A 14,477-nucleotide genomic window follows, 5' to 3' on the forward strand; every position below is an offset into this window, starting at 1 on the left:
CATTGTGTCCACCAAGGCCTAGAATTATGTATGACTCAAATATTGGTTGAATTAAACAATGATTGAATAAACTTCTGGTAGGAGTATAAATTCTGGTAGGTATAGATTCTATGGAAATCCATTCAACAGTTGTAACACCTGATATAACCTAACTTTGGACCTTGCACCATGTAACTATGAATTCATCCCATCCATGAAAGTTCATGCTTATGCATAAGATTGTAAGTGAGTGGATGTTTACTACTTCTGGTAAAAGACTTGAAGCAATCAGCTTGTTCATCAATATGGGGACTCATCAAAGAAGTCCCTAGGTTCTTAGGTGGATTCTAGATAGGGTGAGAAAAAAGATGTAAATGTAAACATGCTGTTAACATACCATCTAAGAGGCATACTATTAAGTAAGAAAAAAGAGCAAAGAACAGCATAGCACTTCTTTCTATTTGCATTAAAATAAAAATATATTATAGATTTTAAGAGGTATTTGCTCTATCCAGACTATTTTCAGAAGGCAAGAAAAAATAGGTGTCTTTAGAGGAGGCCAGAAGTTCTCAGTTGGGGTGGGAATATATTAAAATTACAATATGTTTCATGGCTGAGTGGGGTGGCAATACCTTCTATCATAAATCTTGAGCAAAGACAGGAGCATCATGAATTTGGGGAGGGGGGGTTTAGGCTATATAACCAGATGTCACATCAAAAAATCAAACCAAACAAATAAAAAACAAACAGAAATACAAAACAACACAACAAAAGATATGTTCATGCACCACATGACTGATGCATCGAAAGTGTAAACTTCAATGCTTTTTAGTATATTACATTAGTTTTTAACATTATGATAGTTTAGATATAACAAAACTATCTATTTTACCCTTTCAAAATGTAAGTTTGAGTGGCATTAATTAAAGTCATGATATCGTACAAACATGTCTTCAGTAGTCAAAACTTTTTCATACACTCTGTAAGCAATTATTATGTGGTATTATGAAGTGCTTTACTTCTAAAAATTATGTACTGACATTAGTTTTTTTGTAAATATTTTTTTAAAAGAACATAGCAGGTTTAGAAATGTCTAGAAAATGAGCATGCCTAAGGTCTCACTGCTCATACTTCATAGTAGTCAACATCAAGTTTATTATAAAACAAATTCTTTTTTTTTTTTTTGAGACAGGGTTTTTCTGTGTAGCTTTGCGCCTTTCCTGGAACTCGCTTTGTAGACCAGGCTGGCCTCGAACTCACAGAGATCTGCCTGCCTCTGCCTCCCGAGCGCTGGGACTAAAGGTGTGCACCACCGCCACCCGGCAAAACATAAATTCTTACAGAGCATCAACTTTTGGCCATACTTGCGGGCATTCAGTGGGATGTCTGGGATCATCTAATGCCCCCATTTTGTTTGTTTGTTTGTTTGTTTGTTTGTTTGTTTTTTTGGTTTTTCGAGACAGGGTTTCTCAGTGTAGCTTTGCGCCTTTCCTGGAACTCACTTGGTAGTCCAGGCTGGCCTCGAACTCACAGAGATTCACCTGGCTCTGCCTCCCGAGTGCTGGGATTAAAGGCGTGCGCCACCACCGCCCGGCTGCCCCCATTTTGTAAGTTACAAAACCAGCTCTTGGGAGCAAGGTGGATGTCTGAATTCAGAAAGCATATTATTAAGCAGGCCTCTCAATCCAAGGGATTCAGAGCCAGTCATCAAGAAAAGTTTTGTTCCCTGACGGTAAGTGGGGCTCGCATTGCTCCCTGCAGCCTGGACTTAGTCACCTCTGGTTTGAGCTATCTCCTACAAGTCCCAAGGACCTGCTGGGTCTAGTAGTAGAGAATGGGACTTTGCATCCTGATGTCCTTGCTCATGTTTATCTATCTAAAGCCATGCCGTAAACTTTCAGAGACATTCTCAGTGTCTATTTCTAAGAAAATCTCTTTGGTTGCCCCTCTAAACCCAAATTTCTATGTATGAACTTATGCATACACATGAACCTATCATGTATAGGATGAATTCATAGTTACACATTACAAGGTCCAAAATTAGGGTGTTACCATTGTTGAATAGACCCAGGTTGGGTTCCCAGCACTCATATAGTTCTTAACTTATAAACATGGGCTTTTGGAACACAAAAGTTGCAATCACAGAATGGTATTTTTTTTTTTTTTTTTTTTTGAGACAGGGTTTCACTATGTATCCCTGGATGTCTTGGAACTCCCTAAATAGACCAGGCAGCCTTGAACTCACAGAGCTCCACCTGCCTCTGCCTCCTGCATGCTGGGATTAAATGTGTACACCCCCTTGCCCCACCCAGTATAAAATGTTTTATTGCCATGACAAATGATGAGTCCCTTTGCACACTAGCATAAGCTCTAGGGGAAATGCTTGACCCACGTAGTACATCGCCAATGGGCTGGTGGGTGCTTGGTTTAGATGTGCCATTCGAGGGAAGGTCGATGAGAGAAACTGGATTCAGATGTGTTTCTCTCTGCCTCCTAAGATTGATCATAGACTTGGAAATTGATGGAGACTATGGCAATTCCTCCTTCACTGAGGACATGTAATTCTCCCCTCATTGTACCTAGCCTGGCATCAACTACATCTTCACCTAATGACTGACTACAGCTTGTCTTCTCTTTCTCCCTTCCAGGTCCAACCAACTGGACGCTGCATGAACACAGCTTCCTGACTCACCATGGTGTCTCTAGCATCAAGCCAGGCTTATGGTTGATTGAAGGATCAGAGGAACAAGCACACGGCTTATGTTATACACGAGGCAGTCAAAGTCAAAGGAAGCTGGCTTTTAAGAGAAATAGTTGGGTGAGAAGGCAGGGTGCTCCACCCTGGCCCAGGCAGCATTCATTCTGTGTTCCTCTGTTTCTTCTCCGGATTGGTTAAAAGTCTTGTCTAGGGACTGGAGAGATAGCTCAGCAGTTAAGAGCCTTGGCTGTTCTTCCAGGGGACACAAATTGGGTTCCCAGCACTCACGTGGCAGCTTAGGATTTTCTGTAACCCAAGTTCCAGGGCATCTGATGCCCTCTTCTGGCCTCCAGAGGCACTGCATGCACATAGTGAATATAAGCAGGCAGGCAGAACACCCACACCCATAAAATAAAAATAAATAAATGGTTTTAAAAATCGTGGAGCCTAGTCCAACCCCTTCATTTTACAATCAAGGAAGTGAGGCCTAGAAAGAAGGACATACCCAAGGTCACAGAGAGAGGCCTGTCAGAGCCCAGCCTGGTACCTAGTCTCCTGCCTCCCAGGCCAGCTCTTTCTTTGTAAAAGCCTAGAAAAAACAAAGCTGCCCTGGCCTCTTGCCAAGTCCCCGCAGGACGTCCCACAGCCAAGAAGCTCTCAGAGTTCCTCTCTATTCTTAGCCTGAACTCTCAGTGACTCTGTTCTTCAGCCCTTCCTTCCTCTTCCCTTTACACTTGGTCTGTGTGATTTGTGTTTTAATAAGTGGGGCTACGTGTAGGAAACGGGCTTCAGCCAGGCCCACTGCAGAGGCCCAGAAAGATTAACCGTGAGACCAGGGGGCCTGAGAAAATAATTGGCTTCCTTCCCTCTCAAGTGACCCCCAAGTGTCCAAGGGCTGCTCTGTCTGTCGCCGGTCACGATTGCCAACAAGGCTAGACTGCCCACAAGGGGGGTGAAATCACCAGAAACCAGTTCCAAGGAGGAATGGCTGCTGGTGTTTGCCACGGAAGCCTCATTTTGATACAGACAAAACCCAGTTCTTCCCAAACTGAACATCCGCTTCCATTTTGTTCCTCAAGCCTTCATCAGCAAGCGAGCTTCCAAACACGAGCGAAGAGCCCATGTCTGGCACAATTCTCACCTCTCAAAACCAGTTTCTTCCTCTATTTGTCCAAACACCTGCTCTGTCCAAACACAGGGCCAAAAGGAATTTAATGACTGAATGACCCTCCGATGACTGAAGGGACAAACAGAAGAGAGGAAGGAAGAGATGGCACCAGTGTGCAAAATGACCAACGAGAACAGCTCTGTCACATTTAGACAGGCAAAGGTTGCTCTAGGCAAGAAGTCACGGAAAAGTCATTAACCATTTGAGCTGGGTCTTGTGGATTGGAGGTTTATTGCTCTGCCACGTGTTACCCTCCATTGGGTGTCACTGTCTATTACCGCACAACAAATTACTGTAATATTTGTGGCCTCAGACAGCAAACATGTATTATCCAGCTGTTTCTGTGGTTCAGGATCAGGTACAGGAACTGGCTGCCTCTGGCTGAGAGTGTCTCATGGGGTCATAGCTGAGCTCTCGGCCTAAAGGTTAACTGTGGTTGCAGGGAATCCAATGTCAAGTTCACCGAAGTGGTGCTTTGTAGGTCTTGGTCCCCTGAGACAGGCCTCCATGTAGGACTGCTCTAGAACTTTCTTAGGGTGAGGGAAACAGTTGAATGACCAGGATAGAAGCCCTGGGCCTTTGCCTGCCTCACCTCAGGGGTACTCCCTACCTCTGCTGCTCTCCAGATACTCCCCAGCTACAGGTGTGAGAATGTTCATCTTCGTGGCGGCATTGAGAACACATACACACACCCATTGTATTACATGAGCTATTGAACATTTTTTTTATCATAAAATGCATTTTGTGTTGGATTATTTCTCTGCTCTGTAGGCCAATACAATTGTTCTGAGCTATGACATTCAATAGGATGGGTGTTTTCAATGCATTTCAGCTCCATGCTATTCCCAACTTGCAATGAGTTTATCGTTATAAATCAAGGAACCATCTGTGCTTTTTATTCAAAGAAAGTCACTAGATCAATCCCTGGATGGGAGTGTGACTACCAAGAGGCAGCGATCATTGAGGGTCTGTCTTAGAGACTGTACCCACCTTGCTGGATGATTCAGGTTTAAATATACACATAGATGACAGATTTGAACGAGATGTCCTTTTGTAATGAGGCAACTGAGGTTTCTTTTTTGTGTGCCATGGCTGTTTTTTACTGTGTGTTCACGTGGCCACTTCTCTGTGCACATATGTCCCCTGTGTCTCTACCTCCTTCTAAGGGTACATGTAGTTAGATCCGACCTTAGAACCTTATTTACTTTCTTTACCTCTTCAAAGGCACTATCTTGAAATATCATCACACCGAGGCTCGGGGCTTAAAGATGTGAGTTTTCCGGCACACGCTAATCAGGCCTCGACAGTAGCTTCTAAGTGAGCATCCTGTTCCCTCATTCATTATCCCACAAGGGTATGATGAGTTCCCATTTCTGCAGATGGGGTCATTGCTTTGTCTTTTCATTAATGGCATTCTCCTTTGATTTCCTTTTTCTTTTTTGTTTATTTTTGAGGATGTATTTTAATTACATCTCTCCCTTTCCTTTCCTCCCTCCAAACCCTCCCACAGACCCCTCCCCACTCTCCTCCAAAGTCATGACCTCTTTGTTTATCAGTTACTATTGTCTGCATACATGTGTTTGTCTATACATAAATATTCCCAAACGTAACCTGTTGAGTCCATATAGTGTTACTTGTATCTGTGTTTTCAGGACTGTTGGCACTGGACCACCAGTTGGTATACTCTCTTCCCTGGGGAGGGCCACGTCGCCTGCTGTGTGTAGGGCTAGGGCTAGGGTTATCACACACATACACCCACACTCCCATACACATGGGGGGGGGAAGCAGAGAGAGAGAGAGGAGAGAGAACAAAATCCTTCGTATCATGATGTTGTGGGACTATTCCATAGCCTTCAAGAGCAGAGATAGGTTTGCCATCTCTCCTCTAGAGAGGGAGCAATAGACCAGGCAGGTTCCCAGGCCCTCCAAGCCTCTGGCCCCTTGACCAAGCCTTTCATGCTCATCCTTGGCATTACCTGCCCTTGACTTGTTGAGATACATCCCAGCACCCTGGCCTCCTTTGATCCTAAAAGCACGCTTTTTCCTCCTCTACTCTATCAAAACTTAGTAACCCTTCCAGGTTCTTACATTTGATTTTCAAGGCTATAAGGATCCAACTAGGTCAGCTGTCAACGAGTTATGTGGATGGGTCAACGAACATATTAGTTAACAGACAGGCTAACAGTCTATGGCATTTTAAAGCCTGGGAAATATTCTTTTGACACGCAACACCTAACGTATTTTCACCGTAACAGAAATTGCATAAGCATCTCTTCCCATACAATGGAAGAGAATCTGGGGCTAGCTCGGGATCACAGCACAGGGCAGCCGCGGTGGGACTCGAACCTGTGAACCTGCGAACCTGCTGTTGTGCTATTCATTTTTGTTTCTTGCAGTGCTAGGGATTGACTTTGGGGGCTCTGAGCATGCCAGGCGAGCAGTGTACCTTTGCATTACTTCCTTGACCTTGCTTTTTTTAACACAGAGTCTCACTGTATAGCTCAGGCTAGCCTTGAGCTTGCTATGTAGATCGGGGTAGCCTTGGACTCCTGTCTTAGTTTGCCTCTTTGTTGTTGGGATAAACAGCATGATCAAAATCAAATTGGGGGGCAGGGCAAAGGGTTTATTTGGCTGACACTTCAACATTACAGTCCAGCATTAAGGGAAGTCAAGGCAGGAAGTCAAGGTAGGAACTCAGGTAGGAACCTGGAGGCAGGAACTGAAGCAGAGTTCACGGAGGAACACTGTTTCCTGGCTTGCTTCCCATGGCTTGCTCGGCTTGCTTTCTTTTAAGAAAAAAAAATGTTTTCCATTAAAATAGAATTATGTCGCTGCCCTCCTCCATTTCCTCTCTCCAGCCATCCTCCCTCAAACCTCTCCTATGACCTCACTCTCTCAAGTGGATAGCCTCTTCTTCTTGGATAATCTGTTACATATGCAGCCTGCTGAGTCTGTTTCTGTTGTTTGTGTGGAACGGTTTCCAGGCTGACCACTCTGCACTGGCCAGCCAATACTGGATCTCATCCCTGGGAGAAGCTAATACTCCTTCCCCAGTAGTCAACGGCTGCCTGTAGTTCTTCGTCTCGGACTGAGAGCCTGTGAACTCTCCCCGCTTTCGTGTTCACATGTTCATTGATACTTCTATTGTTCCAGTCTTGTTTATGTAGCCATTGTAGGAGAGACTGTTTCACAGCAGACTTCCTGGTATTTTGGCTCCCATAATCCTTCCCCGCTTCTTCCACCAGGTTCCTTAAGCCATCGACGCAGGAGCTGTGATGTAGCCCCGTTGGGGCTGGGCTCCCATGATCTGTCAGTCTCTGCATTGAGTCCAGTTGAGGTTTTCTGTGATGGTCTCCATTTGCTGTAAAGAGAAGGTTCTTTGATGGGGAGAGGTAACCACACTTACCTATGGGTATCAGGATAAGATTCCCATGGGTCGGAAGCACGGGTCCTTGACATGGCTGTGCCCCGTGCCAACAACGCCTATTTACTCAGGACTTCACTTGCTCTTTCTACATGCACTCAAGGCATCTTTGGCTCCCCATACCTGCTGCTCGCACACTGGGCAGCACCCGAATGGGGACATCAGCTGCAGTCACCACTCTTCACGACACTTATGGTTTTCATTTTAGATGGATTTCACAGTTATGCAGTTATATAATTTCAAAAGGACATCATTCCTACAACGTTCCTTAAAACGAAGAGCATGATTGGTGAAATAGTTCAGTGGGTAAAGGTGCTTGCCATTCAACATTCGAAAACCTTAGTCTTGTCCTCCTGACCACGAAAATATCAAAGGGAACCAACTTTACATTGTCCTTTTACCTCTACACACCTGCCATGGCATGCAAGTGCTCTTAACCACTGAGCCGGGTCTCCAGCCCTCTCCACCCCCACTTTTGAGACAAGGTTTCCCACTAAACTTGCCAAGGAGCTGGCTTGTGAACTGGCTAGTTGTGCAAGTCCCTGAAATTCTGTCTCTACCTCTTTGGCCCTGGGATGACAGGCGCATGCAATCCCAACCAGCTTTGTGCATAGGTAATGTTGAGGCCAAACTCAGGTCCTCATGCTTTTGGAGCAAGCACGTTAGCAGCTGAGCCGTCTCCTTAGCCTATTGTGAGATTCTGACAATAAAATGCCAGCTGCAGTGAAGCGGTGTAGAGACTACATGGCTTTCCCTCTCTAAGATGTCCTTGTTTTGATGATCTTGTTTTTCCATGCATTTCTGTTTCTAGGGTCTTATCAGCAGTCGTCCTACCATCTGATCTTGATCTCTTTCCAATGTGTTGCTCTTAGGACGTGTCTTGGAACCTGTGCTCCTACTCTGATGTGGGAGCCCACAGATGTTTCCTCGTGAGAACTTACTCAGGGTCAGAGAATCTGAGCTTGCTTTACCCAGCAGGGCTGCATAAGGAGATGATTTGTTCATGGGCGTGGTTACCAGGTGTTTGGAAGGGTCTATACTTGGCTGTGCAGTGTGCTTTGATCTTGCAAGGGGGAGGTCTTTTGCCTTTACTCTTGGCATATTATAAAAAGCCCTTTTGAATAAATGAAGAGGCTGTTGGGTATTGACTCAGGCCCTCCCGAAGCTACCCTGTGTTTCTGTCTTTCTTCTCATCGTCTAGGTCTCTCTTTCTGATATTTTTTTATCCCTCTCTCCTCCACCTAAGAACCTTCAAAAGGTGGGAGCATGTCGGAACTGGTCTCCCCACAGTCTCTCCTGCTCTGAGGACCTGCTGTGTGGCTGCCATGCTGGACTCTTCTGCCAGCATCACCAGGGCAATTCCTCTGCCTCCTTCCTCTGATGGAGGTCTGCTTCCTGGACCCCGTGTCTTCTCATTTTGTGTGCTCTCCTCCTCCTCCTGGATGACATGTATACTGTAGGAGCTTCCTGAGAAGACATGTGAGACACTGTCCCCTTCAAAGTCTTGCCTGTCCGGAGGTATCTAAGGCTTGGTGACAAGTACAGTTCCAGATGAGAAGCCACCCTGCCTCGGAATAGCACAGTCATTATCTCCCAGCACAGCCCATGGTCTTTGAGCCTCCAGAGCTGCTGTGGAGGAGGCCTAAACCCATCTGATCCCTGACTGTGTGAGGGACCCTGCAGGATTCCTTTGTCTTGGCATTAGAAAACGTCACTGTAAGATGCCTATCATGTTGGCCACACAGTGTCCCCGTCATACTGAAAACTCATGTCCTTTGGCTCTGGGATGTTTTCTTCCATTGTTTCATTTCCTTTGTTGAACTTCTACAATTCCTGTTCTTCTGACATTTGTGATGAATTTTGCATCTGTTCCTTCCCAGTTCTGCCCCTGCCCTTTTGTCTGACTTTCCAGGAAATCTTCTTATTTCGTCCTCCACACAGGTGTTCTGTATGGTCTAGATAATGATCTGTAACAGCCGTACTTTCAGTTTCAAATGAGCGAGTTTGTTAGGCATATAGAAAACAAAGCAAAGGAACAAACAGCAGACAGCACATGGGCAGAGGCAGTAGATGGACGGCCAAGTAGCATCAAGTCAGGTGTGAGATCTCACGGAAACCCGTGACAATGGCTAACCAGGATGCCCGCTAACATATCCAAGTGGGATGCTGGCCACCTGGCTGGCATACCCAGCCCCCTGCCCTAAACCTCTTCAGCCCCTGGGCTTCCCTTCCCTTCCCCCAGCCTCTCTGATTCCTATATAACCCAGCCATTTTGGCTATGTGTCCGTCCTCCTGGTTCTTGGCCCTTCTCTTGGTTCCCGGTTCCTCTCTTGGCCTCCTCCTCTCCTCTCCTCTCTTCCTCACTCATTCTCCCCGCTTCTCTCTCCTCTCACGGCCTGGTTCAGTCTGGACTCTTCCAGCCGCCCCTGGTTGTGATCTCCCTCCTCTCCACAACAAAACCATGCGCTTCAACCGTACCCAGGAATGGTCATGTCCTCATTTTTCATTGACTTGTGACGTTCAACAGATATTACTGGAGCAGCCTGACTCAAAGAGCAAACCAAGACAGCATCGCCAAACCCAGGCTCACAGCATCCAACAGGACAGCCGCATTAAGCCAATCAGCTAGGGTTCTCAACTCAGAGTTTTCTCCGTGGCTGAGTTTCTGCCTTCCGGTTCCCACTGCAGACATTTTTACACATGAAATCGACAATAGTGACCTCCAGGAATGGTTTACCTTACTTCTAGCTCTTCTAAAGGATGTAATGTTTCCACTGCTCTTAGCTGGTTTCATAGTGGTCCCAATCATAATGGAGGCCTGCAGGAAGGGACCATTTATTGCTTCCATCATTTAAGTAGACTGAGGTCCAGAGAGCTCACATCATGAACTATGGGACCTGGCAAAGCCAAGACTAGAAGCCAGGTTTCTGACCCCTACATCAGGCCTCTCCCCAAAATGTGTTTTGCCCTGTGCCCAATGCAGACCTGAAATAGAGGGACTCCCTGAGCCCTGGGTCCAAAATCACCATTTTACAAGAGTCCAGCAATATTTCACAGGCATGTCAAACAGAAACCCCATTTGTAGTACTCCCTAATGAACAGGCATGGGGCCTCATGGTGTCTACAAGTCTTTGGTGGCCAGGACACTCTTGAGTCCATGGGCTCTGTCTGGTACAGAAAGGGATTCAGGGTCCCTAACTGTCACTTTAGTTAACAGGATCAGGATACAAGCACCCCAAGAGCCTGTCCTCAGTGTCCTCTCAGGACTTGTTTCCCTTCACCCCCCTACCCCCCCCCTGCCCCCACCAACCCTCTGGCTCTCGACGCCCCTCCCCCATGCTCACCCCTCCCCCACGCCTCAGCAAGCTGCTTCCTGCACCAGCACCCTGTTCTGCTTGTGCTATCTGTGTCTGCTTCTCACAGCTGGCCCCAGCCTGGCAGCCCCCAGCACTGAGGATGATCCAATTATCCCATTAGGCCAGCATGCCCTTCCTTCCTCTGGGCTTCTAGCTCCCCCATCTCCCTCTCCCTTTCCCAGGGCTTCTCATAGCCTCCCTTACTGTTTCCTCAGCCAGCCCTAAAGCTGAGTCAATCCCCAGACATAAGGGACACACACATCCACCCATCTGCTTTACTGTGCAAGGAAGGAACGCTCCTCTGAAAGCCAGCGTCCCATGACCAGTTCATGGCAGCAGAGAGTAACACCTAGACCTCTTGACATCATGGCTGTGCTTTCCGCTTTCTCAGACATGTGTGTCGGGTCTCGGCATGTGCTCGTTAAGGCGGCCCCTTGGAGGGAGGAGACCCTGACATGAATAAAGTAGCTCAGAGCCGCAGAAGAGGTGAAAACAAGGAGCTGCAGAACTGTGGGAGTTGCAGGCAGCTGTGACCGTGCGCAGAAATGAAGCCCCAAGAAAAGCACTCCCTGGACCTAACAATGGGGGGGGTACGAGCTTCCACATCAGCAGCCACAAGCAACACTCAAAATAAGCCTCAAACCAGGAGGCGGCGGTGGTGGGGTGTAGACAAAGGATGTGTCCCAGTTAGCTCACTGCCTACTCGTAGCCAGAAAAGGAATGTTCGCACCAATTGCTTTTATGCATAGGAAGGGCTGTGCTTATGCCAATCACCGTTATTGGTCCCTTCTGCCCCAGTCCCCACAGTCCTGCTAGGCCCCCAGGGGAAATGAGCTTCTTCTGGTCAGGGTGAAAAAAGCTTGGGGGATGTCTCTAGAGTTCACTGGGACTTGAGATGGCAAAAAGGACAGTCTAGACGGAAACAGTTGAGGCTGGGCTTTCCCTTTTGGGGGCTGAGTTGTGTTTTAGCTGTCAGCAGCCCTTTGTGCTGGCCTACGGGGAATCTGGTTGGCTGCTTGGCTGAGTGTGCCTTGCATGAGGCAGCTAGGACACCAGGGGGAAACAGCCGTCCAGTGGGGAGTGAAACTGCCCCACCCTTCAATATCTCTGCTCTTTTAAAGGACAAATCAATTTCAGGGGGAATGCTCAAAGGACTTCTCCCTACGTGACTTTTAACATGCATAATAGCGCTTTGTAAAAACAGGACTAGCTCGTTCTGATCTTTTGGTTTCTGGAGTGTGTTGCTGTTGAGGTGCAGCTCAGTAACCGGCACTTGTCTCTCTCATCCATGTGACTGCTTTTACCTTTGCCATAGGTTCTCTCTCTCTCTCTCTCTCTCTCTCTCTCTCTCTCTCTCTCTCTCGGTTTATTAAGACTTATTTTAGGGGGTGTAATTCAGCTGGAGGACTGCTTACCTGAATGTAGGAAGTCCCTGGTTCAATCCCAGCACCATAAAGATTTTTTTGTAACATACCATCCACTTTGGGGGATGCTGTTTTTGTTGTTTGTACTGTATAATTTGGCCAGCCTAACTCCACCACAGATGCCAAGAATTAAGTTGCCGGGCAAGAGCTTTACCTCACCTGCACAGCGTGTTTAACGGAGACAGAACTATGGGTCTGATTCCCCAGCATGGAAACAAAGGAATCTGTAGTCTGGGAGAAAAGCTGCTTGCCAGAGACTCAGAGCCTGTGATGGTAAGGTGGGAAACTGAGGATCAATAGGCTTCATCCAAGATGGTAGAGGCACCTGCAGGGCTAGAGGTGATGGACACTGGACCAATGCAGTTCTTGTCTGAGAGTCTGCCCAGTGACATCAGCAATGGTCACAAAAAAATCTCCATCCCCAGGCTCATTCAACGGAAGTTTGCTGAGCATCCACATGTCCCAGGCATGAGCCCAGCCCTGAAACCCCACCTCTGCAGGGGCTGCCTCCCTGAAGACAGGCCTGACTATTCTTTTCCAGACAATGACAGGAGTGGAAAATCAAATAATGCCTGGCGTCTCAACTCAGCATTTCTGTATTAGGCTGTTTATATGCTTCTTCCAGAAACCACAGGCATACTGGCTATAGATGCTGAAGGGCCATATCAGAAAATTCACCACATCTACAGGGGCAGAATTAACACATACTGAGGTCCAATGGCCACTGTTCCTGCAGCACAAAAGGGTTAAGGATGACAGCGCAAACATCGCCAGGCAATTCCACTGGACTTTGTCATCCAAGGTGCTACCTAGGGACACCTATCCCCAACATGGGGTTGTTCCTGTAATTTAGCTACTGGGCAACAAGGCTGCCTTCTCTGATAAGGAACAGGAAGGGTGGGGCTACAAAGTGCCCCCTCCCATCCCCGACACTCTGGTCAACTACAGGTTGAGGCTCAGCACTGTACCCCTGAGCTACACCTTCTGCACCTGTGGTTGGTGTCAGGGGCACAGCCACACAGGCACAGCACTGACAGCTGCCGAGGGGCTTCATGGGACATCTAGTCTCTCTCTCACCACCACGCTGAAACCTAAAGCAGGACAGCCACGGGGCTGCATTATACAAACACACAGGCAGAGAACTGAGTGACCTGATCATAAGTCAGGGTCACCCACTGAAGTGGGAACCATGAGAAAATGGATGGAAATAAAAATACACAAAGACTTAGTAGAAGAAATTTTCTGACATGATGATGGGGCTGGTTAGGCAAGCCTGAGACCCACAGGGAAGGCCATCAGGAAGGGCAGGCTGGGACTCTCGGGCACTGGCTGGTGACCTGCCCCACATATAGATGTTTATGGTGGCATCCATCATGCCATGGGCAACCACGTCTGGTCCCCCCCCCCAATAGGAAAGAGAGTCATTAATGTCTTTAAACCAAGTCAAATGAACAGAGCTCCAGAAACCCAGAACCAAAGAGGAAAACTCATCCTTAAGATTCTGTTCTTTGGGATTGTTCTTGGCATCCAAGTCTGTATCAGTTAGACCCAGCCAGAGGCAGAACTCATAGGACATATATTAGGAAATGTTATGAGGACGTGAAGGGGGTGATGGTGGGGCTGGGTAAGTCTAATTAGCTCCATGGAGGACTGTCAGGGAGGCAGGGACTGCTGTCTATACACAATGTCTTCCTCCCCACAGAAGGCTCAAGGATGCTCTTTAGCACTGTAAACAGATTGAGTGAGGTCCGCCTTGGTTTTATGGCATGATCTCACTCAGTCAACAGGCTATAAACTTTATAATCACATTTGTAAGATACCTTTACACAATGTGGGACTTGGTGGCACATTCTGGGAGTCCTAGCTACTCAGAAGGCTATGACAGGATGATGGTTTGAAAATTAGAGTTCAAGACCAGCCAGGGAAACACAGTGGGACCATGCCTCCCACGTCAAACCCTTTACATATGCTAGGTTTGTGCCTGCCTGAAGAATTAGGATGAGTTGAGTTTACTCAGCGATGGCCCATCTATTCACAGTCATGCTGTAGCCTCTGTGACTCTCATCTGCCCTGACCCTCTTCCTATCAGCACACAGTTTTCCAAATTGACTCTCAAGGAGCTGAAGGAGCCTTGAGACTGGATCAGGATGGAGAAGAGGAGAGTGACAAAAGGTAGAAGCAGAGAAGACCCAGAATTGGAACTCAGCCTGAGGTCTGCCTGGTCCGGGTGGCATCTCATTATAGACGCACATGGAAACCAGAGATGGAGAGTTGGGGAGTCAATCGGAACTGCTCACTTCCAGGTTTACCCCTCTCTCATCTTCCTCTGTGCCAGCTCTTTTCAATGGCCTGGATATGAACTCACAGCTGGGAATTTCTTAGATTGAGGTAGAATTTGCATAACACAAAACAAAACACTTTCAACATA

General features: G+C 47.2%; 1 long non-coding RNA gene across 2 annotated transcripts in view; it reads left to right on the forward strand.

Moving 5' to 3' along the window:
• Nucleotides 1–3,117, forward strand: part of LOC128114580 (uncharacterized) — a 31,342-nt gene extending 28,225 nt beyond the window's left edge. For both annotated transcript variants that reach the window (XR_008219804.1, XR_008219805.1), the window contains one exon: nt 2,628–3,117. This is a non-coding gene — a long non-coding RNA (uncharacterized LOC128114580). The remainder of the gene's footprint in view (nt 1–2,627) is intronic.
• Nucleotides 3,118–14,477: the final 11,360 nt, after the last annotated feature.

This window comes from Peromyscus californicus, unplaced genomic scaffold (assembly GCF_007827085.1).
Source record: "Peromyscus californicus insignis strain IS unplaced genomic scaffold, ASM782708v3 Scaffold_19__1_contigs__length_69161282, whole genome shotgun sequence".
Lineage (NCBI taxonomy): Eukaryota > Metazoa > Chordata > Mammalia > Rodentia > Cricetidae > Peromyscus > Peromyscus californicus.